Below are 24,068 nucleotides of genomic sequence, written 5' to 3'. Positions count from 1 at the left end.
CAATCCCCCTCAGGGATCAGCAATGTACTTAAGGTATTGCTCCTTTGGTTTTCACACACATGAGTCAAAGTCTTTACTTTTAACAGATCATTCATGAAGTCTAAAAAGCTATAACATCTCAGAGGAATGAATCTCGAATGGTAAAATTTCAGAAATGATAACAAAGCTTTGAAAGTTTGAGGGATGGGGTATCTGTGTGTTCAGAATACCTCTCATACCATACCCTGTAAATAATTACATTCTTTTACCAATCATAAGACCAGACCTTAAGGGGCTGCTTTAGCCTGAAAATCGTCAAAGAAAGGGTGAATCTTCACCTAGGTACTATACATTTTTCATTCGCTCATGTCAAGTTGGCCTAAATTAAACATTTTCTGTTTCCAAAAGGCTTGCACCTAGCTATATGTTGGTAAAAAATTCATTAACTTGAGTTTTTAACCCTGAGATTTTTAACTATTCAAGAAAACAATTTCTACTTCTAACTAATGAACTGAAATTGAAAGTGTTAGTCACTCAGTTGTGTCTGACTCTTTGTGACCCCATGGACTGTAGCCCAACAGGCCCCTCTGTCCATGGGATTCTCCAAACCAGAATACCAGAGTGGGTTGCCATTTCCTTTTCCAGGAGATCTCCCTGACCCAGGGATTGAACCCAAGTCACCTACACTGCAGGCAGATTCTTGACTTCTGAGCCATCAGGGAACCTCAATGAACTGAGGGCTAAGGCATTAAGGATGTAGCTCCGAGCATCTGTGGAGTTCTCCCAAGGTTTGTGAAAGAAATATTTCCCCAATATAGCTCAGTCCCTACCATTAATACTCTCAGCCCCTCAGAACAGAAAGCAGTCTTAATGTACAAGGGCAGCGGTTATACCACGGTGGCTTAAACTAAAGCTTTGAACTTGGAGTTGCATTCAAACCTTATCTCTCACTTAGCAGTCACATGACCTTGGTCAAGTTATCTAACTTTGCTAACATCTGTTCCTCTATCTATAGAACGGAATAGCCACTCATTTTTATGTACACTAAGCTTATCCTTGTTTATCACACACAAACGTGCAGATATTGGAGTTTCAGCTTCAGCATCAGTCCTTCCAATGAATATTCAGGACTGATTTACTTCAGGATGGACTGGTTGGATCTCCTTCCTGTCCAAGGGACTTTCTCAGAGTCTTGTCCAACACCATAGTTCAAAAGCATCAATTCTTCGGTGCTCAGCTTTCTTTATAGTCTAACTCTCACATCCATACATGACTACCGGAAAAACCACAGCTTTAACTAGATGGACCTTTATTGGCAAAGTAATGTCTCTGCTTTTAAATATGCTGTCTAGCTTGGTCATAACTTTTTTTCCAAGAAGCAAGCGTCTTTTAACTTCATGGCTGCAGTCACCATCTGCAGTGATTTTGGAGCCCAAAAACTGGGGATGGGGAAAAGCTTCTATGCATCCTTGGGATTCTCACCAACACTTTGCAACAAAGCCCAGACCCAATGGAGTCCTCTGCTATTTATAGCTTTCTTCCTCACCTCACTCTCTTACAAGCTCAAATTTCAGACTAATCCATTCATAGTCAAACAGTCACCATTAGGGATTTTCAATTGAAGTCACCAAAAAGCTTATAAACAGTTACTTGAGATCAGTCTCTTGAAGGGTTTCCTGACTGGAGATGGAACATCTACAGGATATTAAATCCATGGCAGATTAAGTAAAGATTCTGCATGAATTTACATTTCCTCAACTGTGTGCACTCTCTAAAACAATGGTGTGCTTCTAAAAGAACAGACTAAATGTTATTGGGGCCTGAGCATCAGCAAATAAGGAGGGAAGGAGCGAATAGAAACAAAACCAACGAAGCCAGAATAAACAGCCCACATAGTTAGGCCTTCCTTTCATTTTTATTTCCTCTTATTTGAAAGGATATTTTCTAATAGAAGCAGAGTTCCTTTGTCTGAAAGATCTGAATGCTGGGACCATGGTCACTCAACCTGAAGTCATCAAGCGCCTGGGTATTTTTAAAAATTCTGAAACCCTAGGCCTGGGACTCAAAGGGCATTTTGAAAAAAGTATAGAGAACAGTTCTTTGTCAATTTCCATTTACTGAAGAACTTTGTATTGAACAGGAATTGGGTTTCTATTTTTTTACTAACAGCTAACAGAGCTGGAAAACCAAAAAGCATTAAGGTAATTATTTTCCTTAAAAAGCAGAAGGGAAACACCAACCCTGGAACTTCAGAGCAAAAAGTCTGCTTACTATCAAAAACAAAAGTTCACCCAAAGGTAAACCAGAATAGACTGCTGGTCTTTTCAGGCAAAAACAAAGAACAAATGCATAAGTCGCTGGCTTTGTTACAGCATAATGTTTATAAAACATTTAATGCAGTGTTCCTTGCCAATTAGGAGAGAGTACAGGATTTACCTTTCAGTTTTAATATCTTTGCCTGACTTTCAAACTAGTAACATGAGCCAAAAGGATTAAGGAAACCCTTTCATACATATTTCTACACAACTGTCTTCCTTGGAAATTATCTTCAGGGTAAAAGGGAATGCTATTAGGCCCCTGTAGCAGGGACAAGCTAGATTTCCTTCAGATATAATTGGTACAATGTGAAATTTACTTGCATTTTCATGTCAAAGCCTGATTATCTAACCATCCCCAAGATTCTGTGAGCTACCTAATACTTTTTATATACCTTTAATAAAGCCTTTTCTGTTAAAACTAGCAAGAGAGGATTCAAAGTTAAAATAAACCACAGAGTCAGTGGTGCCAAAGAGTTTACAGTCAACAGACCCCCAAAGAAACAGAAATCTGAATGATTTTCTCCCTGAACTGGGTTTGAAAGTAGCAAAGATCCTATGACTTTTCAAGGACCTGTAGTTCATTTTACACGGGGCAAAAGTGTGACCTACATGACTACCTGTTGTGAGCAACAATGCGGCACCTACTATTAGCAAAAGACTACACGATCCCTGTTGCCTCCCAGGAAAGCTTAAAGAGAGAAAATGGCAAGCTCAGTATTTAAAATTCTTAGCTTGGGACTTCCCTGGGGGTCCAGGGGTCAAGACTCTATGCTTCCCAATGCAAGGGCTACGTGTTTGATCCCTGGTTGAGGAACTAAGATCCCACATGCTGTTTTGGCCAAAATAAATAAACTCTTTAAAAAAAAATTCTTAGCTCTGGGTACAATCATCAAATAAGGGGTTTCTATGACTACCCACCCTAAGAAAGAGTCTCTTCTATGCTGCAAGGCTGAGATCACTGAAGTCAGACACAGAAGATGACCTTAATTTGTACCACGGCAATGCAGGTTGATTTCACAGTCCTCTTGAGTACAAGTGAGGGAACTGATCAAGAAAGAATGTGATCCTAAGAGCTCCAGTGGAGTCCATTGGTATCCCCAAAATTAATTTAAAACCACTCATTTTCCCTTGCCAGATAAGGCTGTTCACTCTTCCATTAAGACCAGTCTGTTACTAACTTGCTATAGGAGTGTGTGAGTGTTCAGTCCTGTCCGAATCTTTTGCGATCCCATGTACTGTAGCCCACCAGGCTCCTCTGTCCATGGGTATTCTTCAGGCAGGAATACTGGAGTGGACTGCCATTTCCTCCTCCAGGGGATCCTCCCAACCCAGGGATCAAACTCACATCTCCTGCACTGGCAGGCGGGTTCTTTACCACTGAGCCACCATAGGTGGCTTGGTTGTAAACACCTCACCTGGGCAAGTTCCTTCTCAAGGGGTGCCAATTCTCCCCATGTCCCATTCTAAATTGCTTCTATACCTAAAACTGGATATATACTCCAGCATGTCCTTTGAGGTACATTACAAAATCAAACCATGAGTATACAACAACAACAAAGGAAAAATCACAAGAATTGGTTAAATTCTATTACAGAAAACCCTGAGAATAGATGTGAAACCAGATTCTGGGGATGGCAGATTAGAGGGAGAAGAACATCATTTTAGATTTACTCAAGTTAAAAAAACAGAGACAAATAGCAGAAATGCTAGTGCCAATATACTAATTTTGGGTGATCCAGGTTGCTTCTGTTTTCTTGGTGGTTTAACTCAAATCTGGACTCAATCATGGCCTCCTAAATGAGACTGAGATACAAGATTATTGGTAGTAGAAAAAACATAGAAATCTGGAGATACAGATATCACATGCAACATAATTCTATCTGTTCCCAATTAGGTCTCCCAAAAAGGCCCTATGTCTTTACCACAGCACTGAGAAATAAACATTGAGGTCTTCGGAAAGCAGTATAATGGTTGGACTCTGTGGATCAAGATAAATGTGAAAGCTGTTTGTGTAATGGGTCCTATTCTTTCAATAGAGATTATGGGATCCAGAGTGGAAGAGGCCAACAGAGTCACTTTATCACAAGAGATAAGGCTGGCTTACTAACCATAATAAGCAAGACTAGAGTGGATACGAATTTAATTTGCTTAAAACAGTTTACTCCAAAAACTATTTTATTGATGAAATTAATGAAAGGTCATCGATGTCTATACAAGACTTATTAAAATGCACATATTCATTTAAACAAGGTCAAAGCATCTACAAGGCGAAAACCACCGTGGGATTAGAACACTGAGATCAATGATAAGTCAGTGGTCATGAACCTGGGAGACAATGCAAGGGATCATTTCTCCAAAGAAGGTCAGGGTTATGTCCACTGACCCAGAACAGGATTAGGGTTATGTCAAGTCCTTTTAGTAAATCATCATTATTATGAATTATCTTTAGAGGATCCTAGGGTAAAGTTTGATTCAAGAGTCTCAGAAAGGCCTATAAACACACCCAAATCTTTTTTTTTAACACACCTAAATGTTTCTAAAGAAACTAAATGGTGCCACTGTTTGGATCAGAAATTGTTACTTTAGAGGGACCTTGTTAATTTCAAAATTATAATTGCAAATTGTCTCAAAAGTAACAAAAAGACTATTGATGCCAAAACTGATGGACCATAGGTAACACCATGACAACAAACCAAAATTATACCATTAAAAGCTTTAATGATTCCTAATATTAATAAGCTCTAAATGTAAGAAATTTAAAATATAACATCAACTGCCAAGCTAAAATTAGGAAATCAGATAATTTTTCAGAAAGCAAAAAGGAATATACAAAATACATAGAAACCGTTTCCCTGCAAGTATTTTTTAAATGCATATACCCCTGGCAAACTTGATTAATGGAAAAAGAAAAAGCAAAAATATACAATATTAAGATAAAAAAGGCGGGGGCAGGGGGAGGCAGGAAGGGTTTACCAGGTGGTGCTAGTGGTAAAGAACCTGCCTGTCAATGCTGGAGACCTAAGAGACTCAGGTTCGATCCCTTGGTCAGGAAGATCCCCTGATGGAGGAAATGGCAACCCACTCCAGTACCCTTGCCTGGATCCCATGAACAGAGGAGCCTGGCAGACTACAGTTCAGAGGGTTGCAAAGAGTTGGACACGACTGAAGCAGCTTAGCACACACACACAAGATAGAAAGTAATAGCTGCCGGGTTTTATTTTTAATTATGATAAAAAATCAGATTTTAATGATTTTAAAATCATATGAGTATAGATGCAAGTCTATGGAAATGTTGCAGATGCAATCTGTGGGTCCCCTCAGATCCACAAGACTGGACCTTCTGGAGTCCTCAACGACCCAGCAGTCACTGCAGCTGTCACCAACACCACCCCATCAGCAGGCACCTCAGATCACTCCATCATCTCCCGAGGGCAGTGCCAGGCTCTGGAAATATGACCTTCCTCACATCTTCCCATCACCCAAGAAGCCCCAGAAGCCCCAGAAGCTCTAGTCCTCTTAACACTACTCAATCAGACCCACGGAGGCTCTGATTCCTCCTACCACTGACTCCAATGAATATTCCCCAAAATTGCATTCCACACGGTGGGATCTGGCCTCTGCAGCAAGAGCCAAAGAGGCCAGGTGATGCAATCTGGAACGACAGAGGGTGAGCACCCTGTGGAGCAAATATTGACCAACAAGAACAATGAGATGAGAGGGAACTGGCAGATAAAGCCACCTCCCTTCCTCCCTGCAACAGACTATTCCTATACTTATTTTCTGGATAGCCTGTCTGGAGTTGCCCTGAGTGACACACCCCTCACCCTTCAGGAGGCAGTGAGCACCAACCTGCATTTCCTTCCTCGCCTCTTTCACTGTCCCAGGATTGCACCTCCCAATTAACCATTAGCACTGAACCCTGGCTTCAGCCTCTATTTTCCAGGGACTTCAAGCTAAGACAGTGATCAATTTGAAAATGCAGAGAAAACAGTTGACTTTACCAAAATAAAAACTACTGTATTTGACCAAATAGGAAGTAGCAAGCTTGAAAAGATTAATAATCACAAAAGACGCTAGAAAGCCAAGGTCTACCACTTTTCAAAAAATACCAGGCCCAGATGATATAGCAGCTGGATTATCTCTACTTTTTAAAGTACAAATAATTCCTTATTTATGTTATTTATTCTCAACCACAGAATTCATTTTATGCTTTATCATGTTCTTATTAACATAACATAATGAAGAAAAAACTCTAGGCAAATTTCACTGATGAATAGGATGCCAACATTTTAAATGCTATCAAATAAATTCTGGCAGTATAGTAAAAGAACAATTCATCATAAAGATTTTTTATAACAAGAGTTTTTTTATTTATTATTTTGGTTGTGCAGGGTCTTTGTTGCTGTATAAGGGTTTTCTTTTTTTTTTTTAGTTGGAGGCTAATTACTTTACAATATTGTAGTGGTTTTTGCCATACACTGATATGAATCAGCCATGGATTTATATATGTTCCCCATCCTGAACCCCCCTCCCACCTCCCTCCCCATCCCATCCCTCTGGGTCATCCTAGTGCCCCAGCCCTGAGCACTTGTCTCATGCATCAAACCTGGACTGGCGATCTGCTTCACAATTGATAATATACATGTTTCAATGCTATTCTCTCAGATCATCCCACCCTCACCTTCTCCCACAGAGTCCAAAAGTCTGTTCTATACATCTGTGACTTTTTTTGTCTTGCATATAGGGTTATCTTTACCATCTTTCTAAATTCCATATATAGCTGCATAAGGGTTTTCTCTAGTTATAGCAAGCAGGGGCTACTCTTCACTGTTGTGCGTGGGCTTCTTATTGAGATGACTTCTCTTGTTCCAAAGCAAAAGCTCTGGGTGCATGGGCTTCAGTAGTTGTCGCTCAAGGGCTTAGTTGGTCCACAGCATGTGGAAGCTTCCCGGACCAGGGATTGAACCCATGTTCCTTGCATTAGTAGGTGGATTCTTATCCACTGTACCACCAGGGAAGTCCCATCATAAGGATTTTTAAATTATTAGCAGGTCATATCCATATCAACATGTATGAGAGAATTCAGTAATTTTCTCTATATAGCACAAGATCCTTGAAGACAATCTCTAGATCAATCCATGATGCTACAAATGGCTTTATTTCATTCTTTAATGGCTGAGTAATATTACACTGTATATATATACCACATCTTCTTTATCCACTCATTTATCAATGGATATTTAGGTTGCTTAGGCATCTTGGCTATTGTAAATAGCACTGTTATGAACACTGGAGTGCATGTATCTTTTCTCCAGATACATGCCCAGAAGTGGGATTGCAGGATCATACAGTAATTATTTTTAGTTTTTTAAGGAAACTCCATTCTATTCTGTATAGTGGGTGATATTTTTCTACTGTTCTTGTTCTTTAGGACAGCAATTTGCAATATGGGTAGTACATACTCCAAGGAATAAGCCAACAGATGCACTGGAAGAAAAAAATATGCCATTTACAGGGGATGTTTTTTGAAATTTCCATTTTGCGTGTAGCACTAATAAGGTACTACCATATGTATTATTCAAAAACACTTAGAAACTGTTATGATTATTATTAAAATCAATAGAGAAGAATCATTCCATTCAGTTAGCTGTGTTTTCCAGGACTGAAGTCATGATTTTCTTGACTTATTACAGTGGCCAGTATTTTCTATCAAGAGTCCTTCATAAAAGAATAGTAAAGACAAATCAGATTTTTCAACCCATAAGTCAGAAGAATGCTTGTGAAACTGGAGAATAACACTGTGGGATTTTTTTTGTGGCAAGTAGCATGCTCCTCTTGGACGTGAGCAAAACCACTCGACTAAAAGGTCCAATGTCACTAAGAAGTAGAACTCTTAGAGAGGGTACCTTAAGCCCCCATCTTCTCATCCCCAGATTTGTTGCATCATTTTCCTTTATGCTATAACTGTATCTTTCCGGGTCTCTTAAAACTCTGTTGCAGTGGAGGAAGTGGGGAAGAGTGGCATAGAGTTAATATGGTTTAATTTAAATGCAGAGTACATCTTGTGAAATGCCAGACTGGATGAATCACAAGCTGGAATCAAGACTGCCAGGAGAAATAGCAACAGTCTCAGATATGCAGATGATACCACTCCAATGGCAGAAAGCAGAAAGGAACTAAAGAGACTCTTGATGAGGGTGAAAGAGGAGAGTGAAAAGGCTGGTTTTAAACTCAGCATTCAAAAAACTAAGATCATGGCATCCAGTTCCATCACTTCATGGCAAATACATGGGGAAAAAGTGGAAAAAGTGACAGACTATTTTATTGGGTTCCAAAATCACTGCAGCCATGAAATTAAAGGATGCTTGCTCCTTGGAAGGAAAGCTATGACAAACCTACACAGCATATTAAAAACATCATTTAAAAGAGACATCATTTTGCTGAAAAAGGTCCATATAGTCAAAGCTATGGTTTTTCTAGTAGTCAAGTATGGATATGAGAGTCGGACCATGAAGAAGACTGAGCACTGAAGAACTGATGCTTTCAAACTGTGGGGCTGGAGAAGACTCTTGAGAGTCCTTTGAACAGCAAGGAGATCAAACCAGTCAATTCTAAAGGAAATCAACCCTGAATACTCATTGGAAAGAATTATGTTGAAGCTCCAATACTTTGGCCACCTGATACAAACAGTCAACTCATTGGAAAAGATCCTGATGCTGGGAAAGATTGAAGGGGAGGAGAAGGGGCAACAGAGATGAGATGGTTGGATGGCAACACAGACTCAATGGACATGAGTTTGAGCAAACTCCAGGAGACAGTGAAGGACAGGGAGGCCTCGTGTGCTGCTGTACATGGGGTCACAATAAGTTGGATGTGACTTAGTAACTGAACAACAATGGGATGGGGGTACCTAGAACAGCTTCAGTAGCTTGAGTTTCAGATCTTCTGCTTCTACTACTTACTGGATGAGTGACCTTAAGAATTATTTTCATCTCTCCAAACCTCAATTTCTTCATTTTATAGAGAGAACACAGTAATCTCGACCATGCTTACCTCAAAGGGTTGTCAAGATGCAATGATAAAAAGTATGTCACTATACCTTACAAGTTGTAAAGGCTTTACAAAGTCAGGTACTGTTTTTATCCGTCACACTGAGAGGAGGGGCCTTGGGCAGGCATGGAGCCCAATATAATCCTGGACCTTTTCTATTTATACAGTGGAAGGCACTGATACTCAATTCCTCCATTTACAGACTGTTTAATATGGAAAACCAAAGAAACTGCAGATTCCCTAGCCAGGAGCTGCAAACAGTGAATCCCTATTGCAATGCAGCTTAAAATTGAACTAAGGGAAGAACTTAAGGATACTAAGGAAAAGGGGACAGTTTTTACCCATCTGTGGTTATGGAAGGCAAATGACTGTGTACCCCCAGATCAGAAGGAAAATAAGGGGAAAAGATGTTCAGTTTGGGCATTCTTGGAGAAGCAACTGTGTACACAATTCCAAAGGAAAAATAAATGTCCCTGATCCAAAAATCATCATCTTTTGGAAAGAAAAACAATCAGAGCCATGTTGCTTCTTTCTAGCCGAGCACAGAAACTCTTCATTAAGTCTTCTTTGTGGGAAGTTAATGTAACAAAAGAACTCCTGGAGGAATATTAAGAGCTAATACTTTCCTTAGACTCACTTAATTCTATAATATGCAGATAGAATTTTTATTTTAATAGCCATCTAGGGACTATTTAATACTTTAACATTTTCCCCTAACCATTTCTGCAGCTTATGGTTTGCTACTCAGAGGAGTGGGGAAAATTAATATGACTGGCAATGCTGTCAGGAGAAAAAGGGAAACTTTTTCCATCATTCATTTCCCACTACCTTGTTATATGGCTCCTGAAGGGTTGTTGCCTGAAGGGTTTAATGGCCAAGGAATTAGTTAGGTCTGTTCTGGTAGAAACATTACTGCTATGGCTGTGGTTAGTGATTTCTTTAGCATAATCTTTAAAAGCTAAATTATCACCAGGTAGTGAAATGTTCTTTGTTGGTTGAGTCCTCCTCTTCATTATTCTCATAAGTTAATTGCAATTTCAGGGTTTGGTGTCATGTTTCCATTATGTTGAGTAGGTAAGTGATCCAAAAGAGTTCTTAACATTTCTGAAAGTCCCACCAAGTCAACCAGTCCAACCTGAGACCACCCAGTAAGATGGATGTAAAGATTGCTTGAAGACTAAGATGATAAATAAGCCAAGCAAAATAAGATGAAGGGACCACTTCTAGCCTACTTCCATCTGTAAAAGACTTTCAGAATACAATCACTGTATTGTCTCATAGAGGTGTTTAATGCTCCCCAGACAGTGACCTGAGGTTTCTTAGAAGAAAACCACTTCAGATTGACAGCTATAGGGGAAAGCATAGGTGGTCCAAGGAATTGATAAGCACAAAGAGAAAAGTCAACGGCAATGAACACAGTGACTGAGGACACCAACTGAAATCAGAACCTTAATCAAGTGTCCCCAGAAGTGTCTATCATTAGATTTGGCTTTTTCAGAATATGAACAGCACAATTTAGGAACACGATAACAACCAAACAAATAAGCAAGTCTAGACAGTCTGCTTATGACCAACCTAGACAGCATATTAAAAAGCAAAGACATTACTTTGCCAACAAAGGTCTGTCTAGTCAAGGCTATGGTTTTTCCAGTAGTCATGTATGGATATGAGAGTTGGATTATAAAGAAAGCGGAGCGCTGAAGAATTGATGCTTTTGAAGTGTGGTGTTGGAGAAGACTCTTGAGAGTCCCTTGGACTGCAAGGAGATCCAACCAGTCCATCCTAAAGGAGATCAGTCCTGGGTGTTCATTGGAAGGACTGATGCTGAAGCTGAAACTCCAATACTTTGGCTACCTCATGCAAAGAGTTGACTCATTTGGAAAAGACCCTGATGCTGGGAAAGATTGAAGGCAGGAGGAGAAGGGGAAGACAGGGGATGAGATGGTTGGATGGCATCACCGACTCAATGGACATGAGTTTGAGTAAACTCTGGGAGATGGTGATGGACAGGGAGGCCCGGCGTGCTGCAGTCCACGGGGTTACAAGGAGTCAGACACAACGGAGTGACTGAACTGAACTGAACTGAGACAGTCTGCAATTTTATTGGATTATTTTTCTGTAGAAGCTTAATTTTTAATACTTGGTCTTAAAGACTAGAGAAGGCTGCCTGTATTCCTAAACAGCAAAGTATAGGCTTCTAACACAGATCATGATCAGGACGGTCTCTTGAGCAGGAAGAGCAGGACATTGCTTTCAATGGCCTTCAGCATCATAACATATATATCAGAACTTCCCCAGTGGCTATGTGGTAGAGAATCCTCCTGGCAGTCCAGGGGACATGGTTTGATCCCTGGATCAGGAAGATCCACGGGGCAACTAAACCCACAACTACTGAAGCCTGTGTGCCTAGAGCCCCAAGATCCACAAGAGAAGCCTGCACACTACAGCTAGAGAGGAGCCCTTGCCCACTGACACTACACAAAGCCCCCACACACCAACGAAGGTCCCACGCAGGCAAAAATAAATTACAAATATATATACACACACACACACACACATACATATTGAGAATTTAAATACATTTCAGTGACATTAAAATATCTCACGTAAGAAACACTGTATAGAAGTACCTCAAACATGATTTTCATCTCTAGTTACTAAAATAAGAAACCTGGGAAAAATAAAAAGTAATAACAACACATGATTCTGGACCTCATTATCAGCCAATAACGTAGAGAACTAGAAGGCTGAATGCCCATTGAGTTTTTGCTATGAATCAGAATCAAACTGCACAGAAATCTGTTTCTTTTTCAAAACAAGCTTGCACTCCCCTTTTTTGTTGCATCCCTTTTTAAAAGTACATTATTCGGTTCCATGTGTGCTATTAATAACTTTTATTGTCCTTCCTAGATGGCAAACCAGTATCTCCTCACTCTTTGATGTCTATCACTGCAAGAATGAAAAAAAAAAAAAAAAGATACATGCGGGCATTAGTTTGGAGTTCTAAGAGAAAAAGTAAATAGGAGCAATGAAGCAAGGATAAAGATTCTCACTTGAATAGTAGTGGGGAGTTTCATTCATAATGAAGGGCATCTGGCATCAACTGGAGAGTCTTAAGACCTGTTTTAAGTTCAGCCACTGAAATCTGGATGCTAACAACACCTAAGTTTTTTATCTTTGGTCTGCTCATCTACTTGGACATACATAATTAGCTTCTTGAAGGTAGTCAAAGTGATGGTCGCTCAGTCGTGTCCGACTCTTTTCGACCCCATGGATAGTAGCCCACCAGGCTTCTCCGTCCATAGAACTCTCCAAGCTAAGAATACTGGAGTGGGTAGCCATTCCCTTCTCTGGAGGATCTTCCAGACCCAGGAATCGAACCCAGGTCTCCTGCATTGGCAGGCAAACTCTTTAGTGTCTGAGCCACTAGAGAAGCCCAATTACTTTCTTGCCCTATCCCAAACCCACCACACCTCACTCCTTTCCCATCCTCCTGAGTAACGAATTGGTACGATAATTTCTGACATGTTTCTAAGATAGCAATTTAGCCCTGAAAACTTGAATAAGCTTAAGGAGGTTAAAATTCTTAATCGGAAACTTTTTTTTAACAGGAAATTCTTATATGGCATGTGTCTGAGATCATTACATATATTCATCCATTGAATCCTCACAACCCCATGAAGTAGTCACCCACGTTTTTACAGATGACAGAATTAAGGCACAGAGAGGTTAAGCAGCTAGCTCAAGAACACACAGCTAGAATTGGTGGAGCTGGAATTTTAACCCAGGCAGGCTGGTTCTAGAACCCTTATCCTAAGCTCCCATCCTAGGCTGCCTCCTAAAATAAGCAAACACACCAAAAATGCAAGATTCTAACTTGGGCTCTCAACTCCTTTTAACCTCATACCTACTTTACATTCAGAGTCCCTTGGACTGCAAGGAGATCAAACCAGTCAATCCTAAAGGAAATCAACTCTGAATATTCATTGGAAGGACTGATGCTAAAACTGAAGCTTCAATACTTTGGCCACCTGATATGAAGAGCCAACTCATTGAAAAAAAACTTTGATGCTGGGAAAGACTGAGGACCAGAGAAGAAGGGGGTGACAGGATGAGATGGTTGGATGGCATCACGGACTCAATGAACATGAGTTTGAACAAACTCCAGGAGATAGTGAAGGACAGGGAAGCCTGATGTGAAGCAGTCCGTGGGGTCACAAAAGTCAGACATGACTGAGCAACTGAACAACTACTTTACACTGATTATCTTTGAAATTTTTAATCATTTCCAGTTTGGTCTCAAGCTCTCAAAGATGCACAAAAAAGATGAGCAGAACAAAACCTTCAGATGGAAACAGTCAGTAAAAATGTGCTGAATGAAAAAATGAAAGATACACTAGGACTTTCTACTTTCTCGGGGCCATCTATTAAGGTTAGCTTATCTGAATCCAGCAAGCCTAGCGCTTTCCTGCTACTCTCCTTGCTCTGAGCACAGGTTTTCTACAGACTTATGTCTTCAGCACTGGCTGCATTGAACCTGGAGGTAATCTGGCATTTGGCTTTCCTTGGATCTGTTCCTCTCTCCTGCTCTTCAGAGCCTGCATTCTCTGCATATTCTCTAAGGAAGCCACCCTGGCTTCTGCTTTTCATAAAATTTTGGTGAAATATTTCAGGCATGTAAAACTATGACAAACAGCACTCAGCTAAAGAAAGAAAAAATGAGAGTAAGTGCTTCAACTGAAGCCCCTGTGAACCCTGCATGATCATTTTTTCTTCTCTTCTCCCTGAATTAACCACTTTCCTGCACTGGAATACATGTTCACACTTCTAATAGGACTCCAGAATAGAAACAATATCAAGTTCCACATGATTTTAAACTGTATAGAAATGATATCTCGTTGCACATATCCTATTCCCTCAACATTATAGGCCATTTTTAAATTTTTTTAAGTCTTTATTGAATTTGTTACAATATTGCTTCTGTTTTATGCTTTGGTTTCTGGTCCCAAGGCATGGAGCATCTTAGTTCCCCAACCATGGATTGAACCAGCACCCTCTGCATTGGAAGGTGAAGTCTTAACCACTGGGCCACCAGGGAAGCCCCCTAGATTATTTTAATAATAATAAGTACTAAGGATGTAATATCAGTCAGTTAAGTTCAGTTCAGTTACTCAGTCATGTCTGACTCTTTGCGACCCCGTGAATCACAGCACGCCAGGCAACCCTGTCCATCACCAACTCCTGGAGTTTACTCAAACTCATGTCCATTGAGTCGGTGATGCCATCCAAACATCTCATCCTCTCTCATCCCCTTCTCCTCCTGCCCCCAATCACTCCCAGCATCAGGGTCTTTTCCAATGAGTCAACTCTTCCCATGAGGTGGCCAAAGTATTGGAGTTTCAGCTTCAGCATCAGTCCTTCCAATGAACACCCAGGACTGATCTCCTTTAGGATGGACTGGTTGGATCTCCTTGCAGTCCAAGGGACTCTCAAGAGTCTTCTCTAACACCACACTTCAAAAGCATCAATTTTTTGGCACTCAGCTTTCTTCACAGTCCAACTCTCACATCCATACGTGACCACTGGAAAAACCATAGCCTTGACTAGACAGACCTTTGTTGGCAAAGTAATGTCTCTGCTTTTTAATATGCTGTCTAGGTCGGTCACAACTTTCCTTCCAAGGAGTAAGCGTCTTTTAATTTCATGGCTGCAATCACCATCTGCAGTGATTTTGGAGCCCAAAGCAATAAAGTCAGCCACTGTTTCCACTGTTTTCCCATCTATTTCCCATGAAGTGATGGGACCAGATGCCATGATCTTAGTTTTCTGAATGTTGAACTTTAGGCCAACTTTTTCACTCTCCTCTTTCACTTTCATCAAGAGGCTTTTTAGTTCCTCTTCACTTTCTGCCACATAAGGGTGGTGTCATCTGCATATCTGAGGTTATTGATATTTCTCCCGGCAATCTTGATTTCAGCTTGTGTTTCTTCCAGCCCAGCGTTTCTCATGATGTACTCTGCATGTAAGTTAAATAAGCAGGGTGACAATATACAGCCTTGACGTACTCCTTTTCCTATTTGGAACCAGTCTGTTGTTCCATGTCCAGTTCTAACTGTTGCTTCCTGACCTGCATACAGGTTTCTCAAGAGGCAGGTCAGGTGGTCTGGTATTCCCATCTCTTTCAGAATTTTCCACATTTTATTATGAAGGATGTAATATATCACATGATAAATATAATTAACACTGATGCATGTTACATGTGAAAGAGTAAATCCTAAAAGCTCTCACAAACACAAAATTTTTTTCTATGTCTTTTTTATCTATGAGATGACAGATATTTACTAAACTTACTCTGCTCATTATTTAATGAAGTATGTAAGTCAAATTGTAATGTTGTAAACCTTAGAATTACACAATGCTATAGGTCAATTATACATCCAAAAAACTGGCAGGAAAAAAAAAATGTCATCATCATAATAATATTTAAAGTGAACAACTTAACCCCACAGCTTAAGAAAAAGAATGTTACTATTACCATAGGAGCCCCCTTGATCCCACCCTCCCCTCTCTTGACTCCAAGAGGTTAACTATTACCTTGCCTTTAGCATTACTTTTTTTTTTAAACAGCTGCTACCACTTTTGCCTGTATACCTAGAGTATTACTCAGTTTTGCCTGTTTATCATCTCATATTATGTTTGCATATATTCTTCTAATGACTTGCTTTCTCCACTCAATACTTTGGAAATTCTTCCATGCCAGTTCACGTAGCAATAACTCCTTTATTCTCACCATGGCACAGTACTACATAGTACTTCACTGGTGCTGGGAAAGATTGAGGGCAGAAGGAGAAGAGGGCATCAGAGGATGAGATGGCTGGATGGCATCACCAATGCATTGGACATGAACTTGGGCAAACTTCAGGAGATGGTAAGGGACAGCGAGGCTTGGCATGCTGCAGTCCATGGGGTCGCAAAGAGTCGGACATGACTGGGCGACTGAACAACAAAAAAGGACTACATCATATGGCAATTCCACTAATGACCTAGTCTCCTATTGATGAGGTTTGATTTTGTAGTTTGTGTTGTTGTTTTAATCTTTTGGGACGAGGGTTATAAATATGCTTGACCATGCCCATGGTAAACACATGAAAGCATCACTCCATGATTGTTCTCTAACTCAGGTTTGGTGGGGAGTAACTTTAGTCACTTCTGTATTTTCTCAATTTAGATTTAAGCTCAGTCAATTCAGGATTTTTCTCTCTGATTCTTTCATCAGAAATGTAGTCCAGGTGGCCTTATGGAGAGTCAACTTTGTACAGCAAGGAAGCTTCTGGTTCATTGCCATACTCCTGTCTTCCACTGACATCCTCCACAATCTACCTCATCCTACTTTACTTTTGTTGTGATTTTGGTCTTCATCCTTCTCTTTGGTGGCTAGCTCTGAGATGTCACAGATTCTCCCTCTTAGCCTTTCTGTACTTTTCTCAAGAGGAAAAAAAGAGGCTTCCCACTGCCCTCTGTGGCCACAAACTACTGGAGCACCACCGAGGCCTTTCTTCCTAGAGTCACACTGGCCTAGAACTTTTCCACAGGTCTTTGTCTCCTCTGACTTTATCAGGAAAAGAGGCCTAGAATCTACCTGGGGTCTTGGGGACATGAACAAGAGAATCCTCTAAAGTCTGAAAGAAAGTGAAAGTTGTTCAGTCATGTCCGACTCTTTGCGACCCCATGGACTAACTGTAGTCCATGGACTTCTCCAGGCCAGAATACTGGAGTGAGTAGCCTTTCTCTTCTCCAGGGGATCTTCCCAACCCAGGGATCGAACCCAGGTCTCCCACATTACAGGCAGATTCTTTACCAGCTGAGCCACAAGGGAAGCCCAAGAAGACTGGAGTGGGTAACCTATCCTTTCTCCAGCAAATCTTCCCAATCCAGGAATTGAACTGGGGTCTCCTGCATTGCAGGCGGATTCTTTACCAACTGAGCTATCAAGGAAGCCCTAAAGTCTGGGACTGCAGTCAAATGTTAGTCCCTCTTGAGGGTTTGAGTTAATTAACCTAGTCCCCGGGATGACTTCAACGCAAAGGAAAGACTCTTGTGGAATAAACTTGTGAGATTATCTGAAGGCTCAGCCTCAGTACCATAAAGACACTCTCCAATATGGCAGCCACTTGCCACATACGGAGATTTAAGTGTAAGTGGTGAACAATTAAGATTAAATTAAACTTAAAATTCGGTTCCTCAGCTACATCATCCACCTCTGAAGTCCTTCCCCTCACCATGGAAAATTCTATTGAACAGCACTGTCTCAGAGGATGCTTGCACAAGAGACAGCCAAGTGGGTAGGTACTCCAAAGAAAAGCCTCAGAATCCCTAAGAGCAGAACTGATTTTGGCATCAGGCATCCAGATTCAGCCTGGTTTCACCTCAGCATTTGGGAGAATGGCTGATGGGCTCTCACCAGGGGTAACAGTCAGTTTTTGAAAGACCTCAAAAATCACTCCTTCCCTTTGGCTAGAGGGAGAGGATGCCCAGGAAGAGGCTGTGGTCATAGGTCATTAGACTGACCTGAGCTAGAAGGGAATAAGACACTGTCTTATGGCTATTCTCCCACATGGCTGGTACCTGTGGCAAAGCAAAGCAAGATAATTTCTCCACTGCAAAATGTGCACTGCTTAATAACACCAGCCCATTTCAGCAAGTCTCACTCTTATCAATTGAAAAGTTGCATGTTTGATTTTTTTTTTTATTTTATTGGTGTGTAGTTGCTTTACAATGTTGCATTAGCTTACACTGTATAGCAAAGCGAATCATCATACATATATTCTGTCTTTTTTGGATTTCCTTCTCATTTAGGTCACCACAGAGCACCGAGTAGACAGTAGGTTCTCATTAGTAATTATTTCAGGCTGTTGTTGAGTCGTTAAATTGTGTCTGACTCTTCAGCAACTCTATGGAATGCAGCCCACCTGGCTCCTCTGTCCATGGGGTTTTCCAGGCAAGGATACTCGAGTGGGTTGCCATTTTCTTCTCCAGGGGATCTTTCTGAGCCAGGGATCGAACCGGAGGCTCCTGTTTGGCAGGCGGATTCTTCACCACTGAGCCACCTGGGAAGCCCCTGTCTATTTTATACATAGTATCAAGAGTGCCTACATGTCAATCCCACCCTCCTTTTCCCTTTGTTATCCACATGACTGTTCTCCACATCTGTGCCTATTTCTGCTTTGTAAATTAGATCATCTATACCAGCTCTTAACACATTTCTGTTTTAAATGTCATTCTCTGTACTTTGACATGTAGACTTGTCAGTCACTGTATATTGATCTATTTTAACTGCCAACCTAAACCCTTCTTCCTCTATGTGCCTTCTCAACAACTTTATAAAAAGAACTTTGTAGTTCTCTTGGTTATGCAGTATCTCAGATTTTCTTCTCTCCCACTGTTCCAAGCTTGAGCCGGGTACCCCAGGTGGTATCCTCTCCCTCCCCTGGACTGCTCTGGATGGCAGCGGGGCTGGCCCTGCATGCTGCACATCCAGGGACCTCTGTCCTTGGAGGATCTGAAATCAGTCAGGGAGGGGGAAGGAGAGGGAGACTGGATACCTGGAAGAAAGGAGAACCCAAGCTGTTCCTCCTCCTCAGTTCCCTCTGGGGTGTGGCTCATACAACCCAGCCTACAGTGACCTCACTCCCCACAGAGGGACTCTGGTTTCTGGGCTCTGGGAGCATCAACTCCTTCCTCTGTTCCTCCCGCCAAGGAGTGACACTAGCTTCCTGCCATCCAGTATCAGGCTCGGCTCCCCACCTCCTGTCTGACTTTTCAGCAATTCCATCACCGGCCTGACCAACATTAATGACTCACAGTGTGAACTTTGAAACAACCCTACAAAATCCATTCCAGCTCTCATGGGAAAGCTGCCAAGTGTCTTCCCCAGTAATTGCAAAGTGTTCCCATCCCTCCCAGAAGAATATCAGTTTGTCTCTGTAAGCCAAGTTCACAAAATTAAACTCTTTCCCTAAATCACATGCATTTATAGGTGCATGCACTGTATCCTGGTCTGATTCTTTTAATTGTAATCTTCCAAACCGAGAAATAAAAAAACCCACTCCTGGGTTTCCCTGGTGGCACAGTGGGTAAAGAATCCATCTGTTAATGCAGGAGACATGCATTCAATCCCTGGGTAGGGAAGATCCCCTGCAGAAGGAAATGGCAACCCACTCCAGTATTCTTACCTGGAAACCCCTATGGACAGAGGAGCCTAGCGGACTACAGTCCATGGGATCACAAGAGAGTTAGACACAACTTGGCAACTAAACAACAACTTCATCATAGATGTGGCCCAGTACCTGTGTCTTGCATTTTGCTACCCAGATATACACAGTGTTATAGACCTGATATTGTTTACTCAATTGTGTAAACTTCTGATGAGGAACTCTAGCAGTCCAGGAACCTCACATTAAGAGGTCCCTCAATTATCTACAAATCCACAGCATTTTTATGTTCTGGATCACAGTGCATTATGATTATGGGTGAATCCACTATAAGTAATTGCCGTTTCCTCCTCCAGGGGATCTTTCTACCCAGGGGATCGAACCCAGGTCTCCTGCATTGCAGGCAGATTTTTTACCATCTGAGCCACCAGGGAAGCCCGAGGGCCACAATATTTTTATCCATATCACAATGAAACAGCTATTTTGTATTAGCTATTTCTTTATCTGTCATCTTCAAATGTTTTTAGCAACACAATTTTGAATAGATCTACAGCCTTCCCCAGTGACTCAGACAGTAAAGAATCTGCCTGCAATGCAGGAGACACAGGAGACCCAGGTTCAATCTCTGGGTTGGGAAGATCCCCTGGAGAAAGCAATGGCTACCCACTCCAGTATTCTTGCCTGGAGAATTCATGGACAGAAGAGCCTGGTGGGCTACAGTCAATGGGGTCTCAAAGAGTCGGACACAACTGAGTGACTAACACAGTTTATTTGCCCTAAATCTTCCATCTTGCTTGAAAAGGTACATTTCTGTTCTGTCTCTGTTGTTTTGTTTTGCTTTTTAATAAGTCATGCCATAGCTACTACTAACAGAGATGTAAGCACACTGTACTTGATCAGTTATCAGCTTCCCTTACATTTCTGTATTTTGTTTTTAATTCTTGTATTTTCAAGTAATGGATGTACTGGACTTAACCATTTGAAAGACAAGCCTAATCAATACAGCACATTGTATGCCACCAGCCAGGCCTGCACTGTTCATGTTCCAGAATTATTTAACAGATGTCAGAAACTGCCGTTCCAGGCCCATGAAAATGGTGGAGCCTCTCTTGATATTAAACCCACAAACACACACACACACAAAGCAACTCTGCAAAAAAAAAAAAATTTTTTTTTTAACTTTCTTTGGTCTTTTGAACTTCAAAAGGCAACCACAACTTCATTCCCTGTTTTACATTTTTTCCCCTCTCCTTTACAATATCAATTGAGGTCGCTTTTTCTACATCTTTTTAGGGAATTGTTACAGATGCTTCTGGGATTTATAAAATAATTTCCTGCACATTAATGCAAAAATTCTGTAACTTCCCAATTCAATAGAAACAAAACTGATGATTCCAATTTGAATGCTCTCTCTTCTCTTTCTGATCTTTACCTCCTGTTCCTTTTATCTCACCTTTTCCATTTCTGAGCTTCCAGATCAATCTTTTCTTCTGTTGTTCCATCCTACCCTCTGACCCTTGCACAAAACAGGAATGCAATCAAACACATTCATGCTCAGTCATCTTTTCCTTGGACCTTCTGTCAGCCACTGACTCTCACTGTGCCCTCTTCTTTTCACAGTTAAGACTGGTCTTGAAGAATTACCCACCACCACCACTTTTTTATCCATTAAAGGATGTAACCTTGACATTGATCTGGTAAGATTTGTACATTTTTTTATTTGCATTTATTTATTTAAATTGTTTTGGCTGCACCACACGGCCTGTGGAAGTTTAGTTCCCCAACCAAGGATCAAACCTGAGCTCCCAGCATTGGAAGTACACAGTCTTAATCCCTGGACTGTCAGCAAAGTGCCAGATTTATGTATTTTTTAAGAACCAACCTGGTCATCAGTAAAAGGAGATGGATAAGATGGCAGCTGGGAGACCAATTGGGAGGTAATTACAGGGTCCACAGAAAATACCATAAGGCCCCGGGGAGGCAACAGAAGCAGCCTGGGAGAGAAGATGAAGTTAAAAGACACTGAGAAATGAAACTGACAAGACTCAGTGTCTGGGATGTGGGGGCTGGGGGAGAACAGATGGTAGAGAAAGACTCCTAAGTTGGTCTTTGGTGGCAGTGCAATGCTGTCTTTCAGAAGATACAAAGATACAAAGAACAAGTTTTGGTCAAAACATAATTCTTTCAGTTTAGGTAAATACCTTTCTTCTGGGAAACAGTCCTTGGCTTCTGTTTCATTGAATTCAAAGTAACCTCTCTCATTAGTTTTTTGGACATCCTTCTAAAGTGTTCATGACAACATAAGAAAATTTACATAACGCATTTTCACTAAAATTTGGGTATCATGCACAGTGATCAGTTTATTACATTTTCAATATTAACCATTTGGGCAGGTATATAGTAGTATCACATGGCAGTGTTAATCTGTACCCCCCTTATGATTAATGATGTTGAGTATCTTTTCAAGCACTTTTTTGCCATTTGTACCAGGCTCCTATGGCTGCTGTAATATATTATCATAAACTTGGTGGCTTACAATAAGAATTTTATTCATTCAGAGTTCTGGAGACAGGAAATCTGAAAATCAGTATCACTGAAATAAACTTAAGGTTCATCAGAGCTTTGCTCCCTTGGAAGTCTCTACAAGAAAATCCTTTCCTTACCTTTTTGTTGTTGTTGTTATAGCACAACTCATATATTTCAACTGGACAAAAAAAAGTATCATTTACAATATCTTCAGATAAACTGTCTTTGAATGAGAGCTGTCTTTACAGTACACTGAGGTCTACAAGATGTAGAAAGTTACTATTCTAGAAAGTTTACTACTGTGCAAAATGAAGACTGCTTAAATCGAACAGGGGGTAGGGGAGAGCCTGTGGTTTCTCATTTTTCACACTGCCTCAGGTGGCTGAGGGAGTTTCAGATTTTCTTTAGACATCATTAGGTGTCGAAGCTCTTGCAGGACAATGCTATTATTAATTCTGCCATTTTGGTAGCATTGATATGGCTCTAAGGGGGCTCCACCACCCCATTAGAACTATTAACTCCTTTCATATTAATTTTTGTTCCAAATTTCACATAGCCGGGGTGCTTGGGTCCATATTCTATTTTAAGGCTATATATTCAGTTTTTATAAATTGTTCGTGGAGGCCCAATCATCCCTGTCCATCTTATAAGTGCCATGTCTTCTTTATCTTCTAGACTTAGGCTAACTGTGCTATCTCCTACAGCTTTCTGGCCTTCTTCCAACAGCTGGAAATTGAAGGAACTTTTACCCCTGAGCCCATGGTGGCTGCCACCTTGCATCACTGTCGTTCCTTTCCTTACACCGTTTTTAGTTTCCAGAGCTATATTCTTCGAATTCCTTGGCTCCAGGCCCCTTCCTCCAACTTTTGTGCTGTGGGTAGTCTCTTCTGTTTCTGTACCTATACCCTTCCATCACGTATGAACAAGGCAGAAGTCCAGGACATTTTTACGGCCTGGCCTTGGAAGTCACATAATATCACTTCCATAACAGTCTATTGATGAAAGCAGTCAAAAAAACCCCACCCCAAAGAAGATTACAAATGACCAATAGGCACATGAAAAGGCACTTAGCACCACTAACCAGAGAAATGCAAATCAAAGCCACAGTGAGATATCGGCTCACAGTCTTAGGATGAAAGTGAAAGTCGCTCAGTCATGTCTAACTCTTTGCGACCCCCATGGACTATACAGTCCGTAGTATTCTCCAGGCCAGAATGCTGGAGTGGGTTGCCTTCAGCTTCTCCAGGGGATCTTCCTAACCCAGCGATCGAATCCAGGTGTCCCTCACTGCAGATGGATTCTTTAACAGCTGAGCCACAAGGGAAGTCCAAGAATACTGGAGTGGGTAGTCTATCCCTTCCTCCAGCAGATCTTTCCGGCCCAGGAATCAAACCAGGGTCTCCTGCATTGCAGGTGGGTGTTTTTTTTTTTTTTTTTTTTTTGACCAACTGAGTTATCAGGGAAGCCCACACACTGTTAGCATGGCTGTTATTAAAAGGACAAGAGATAAGTGTTGGTGAGGATGCAGAGAAAAGAGGACACTTGTGAACCGTTAGTGGGAATGCAAATTGCTACAGCCATTATGGCAAGAAGTTTTATTAACGTTCCTCAAAAAAATTACAAATAGAACTATCATATAATCCAGCAATTCCATTTGGAGGCATATAACCAAAGGAAATAAAATCAAGTTCTCAAAGGGATATCTGCACTCCCATGTTCACTGTGCCATAATTCACAACAGCCAAGATATGAAAACAACCTAAGTGTTCATCAAGGGATGAATGGATAAAAAACGATGTGGTATAAGTCATCATAGAAAAGAAATATGGATTATATGGAAAAAAATAACTGAGTCACTTCACTATACAGCAGTAATTAACGCAACATCGTAATTCAACTATATTTCAATAGAAAATAAACTTTAAAAAACCATTTTAAAAAAGATGGGGTGATGGATACATGTATATGTATGGCTGAGTCCCTT

General features: G+C 41.0%; 1 pseudogene; it reads right to left on the bottom strand.

Moving 5' to 3' along the window:
• Positions 1 to 22,091: 22,091 nt before the first annotated feature.
• On the bottom strand, positions 22,092 to 23,467 carry LOC122423785 (annotated as a pseudogene).
• Between the last annotated feature and the right edge of the window lie 601 nt (positions 23,468 to 24,068).

The sequence above is a fragment of the Cervus canadensis genome, chromosome 21 (assembly GCF_019320065.1).
Source record: "Cervus canadensis isolate Bull #8, Minnesota chromosome 21, ASM1932006v1, whole genome shotgun sequence".
NCBI lineage: Eukaryota > Metazoa > Chordata > Mammalia > Artiodactyla > Cervidae > Cervus > Cervus canadensis.
Note: the sequence above shows the minus strand (reverse complement) of the source record. Positions and strands in the feature narration are given on the sequence as shown.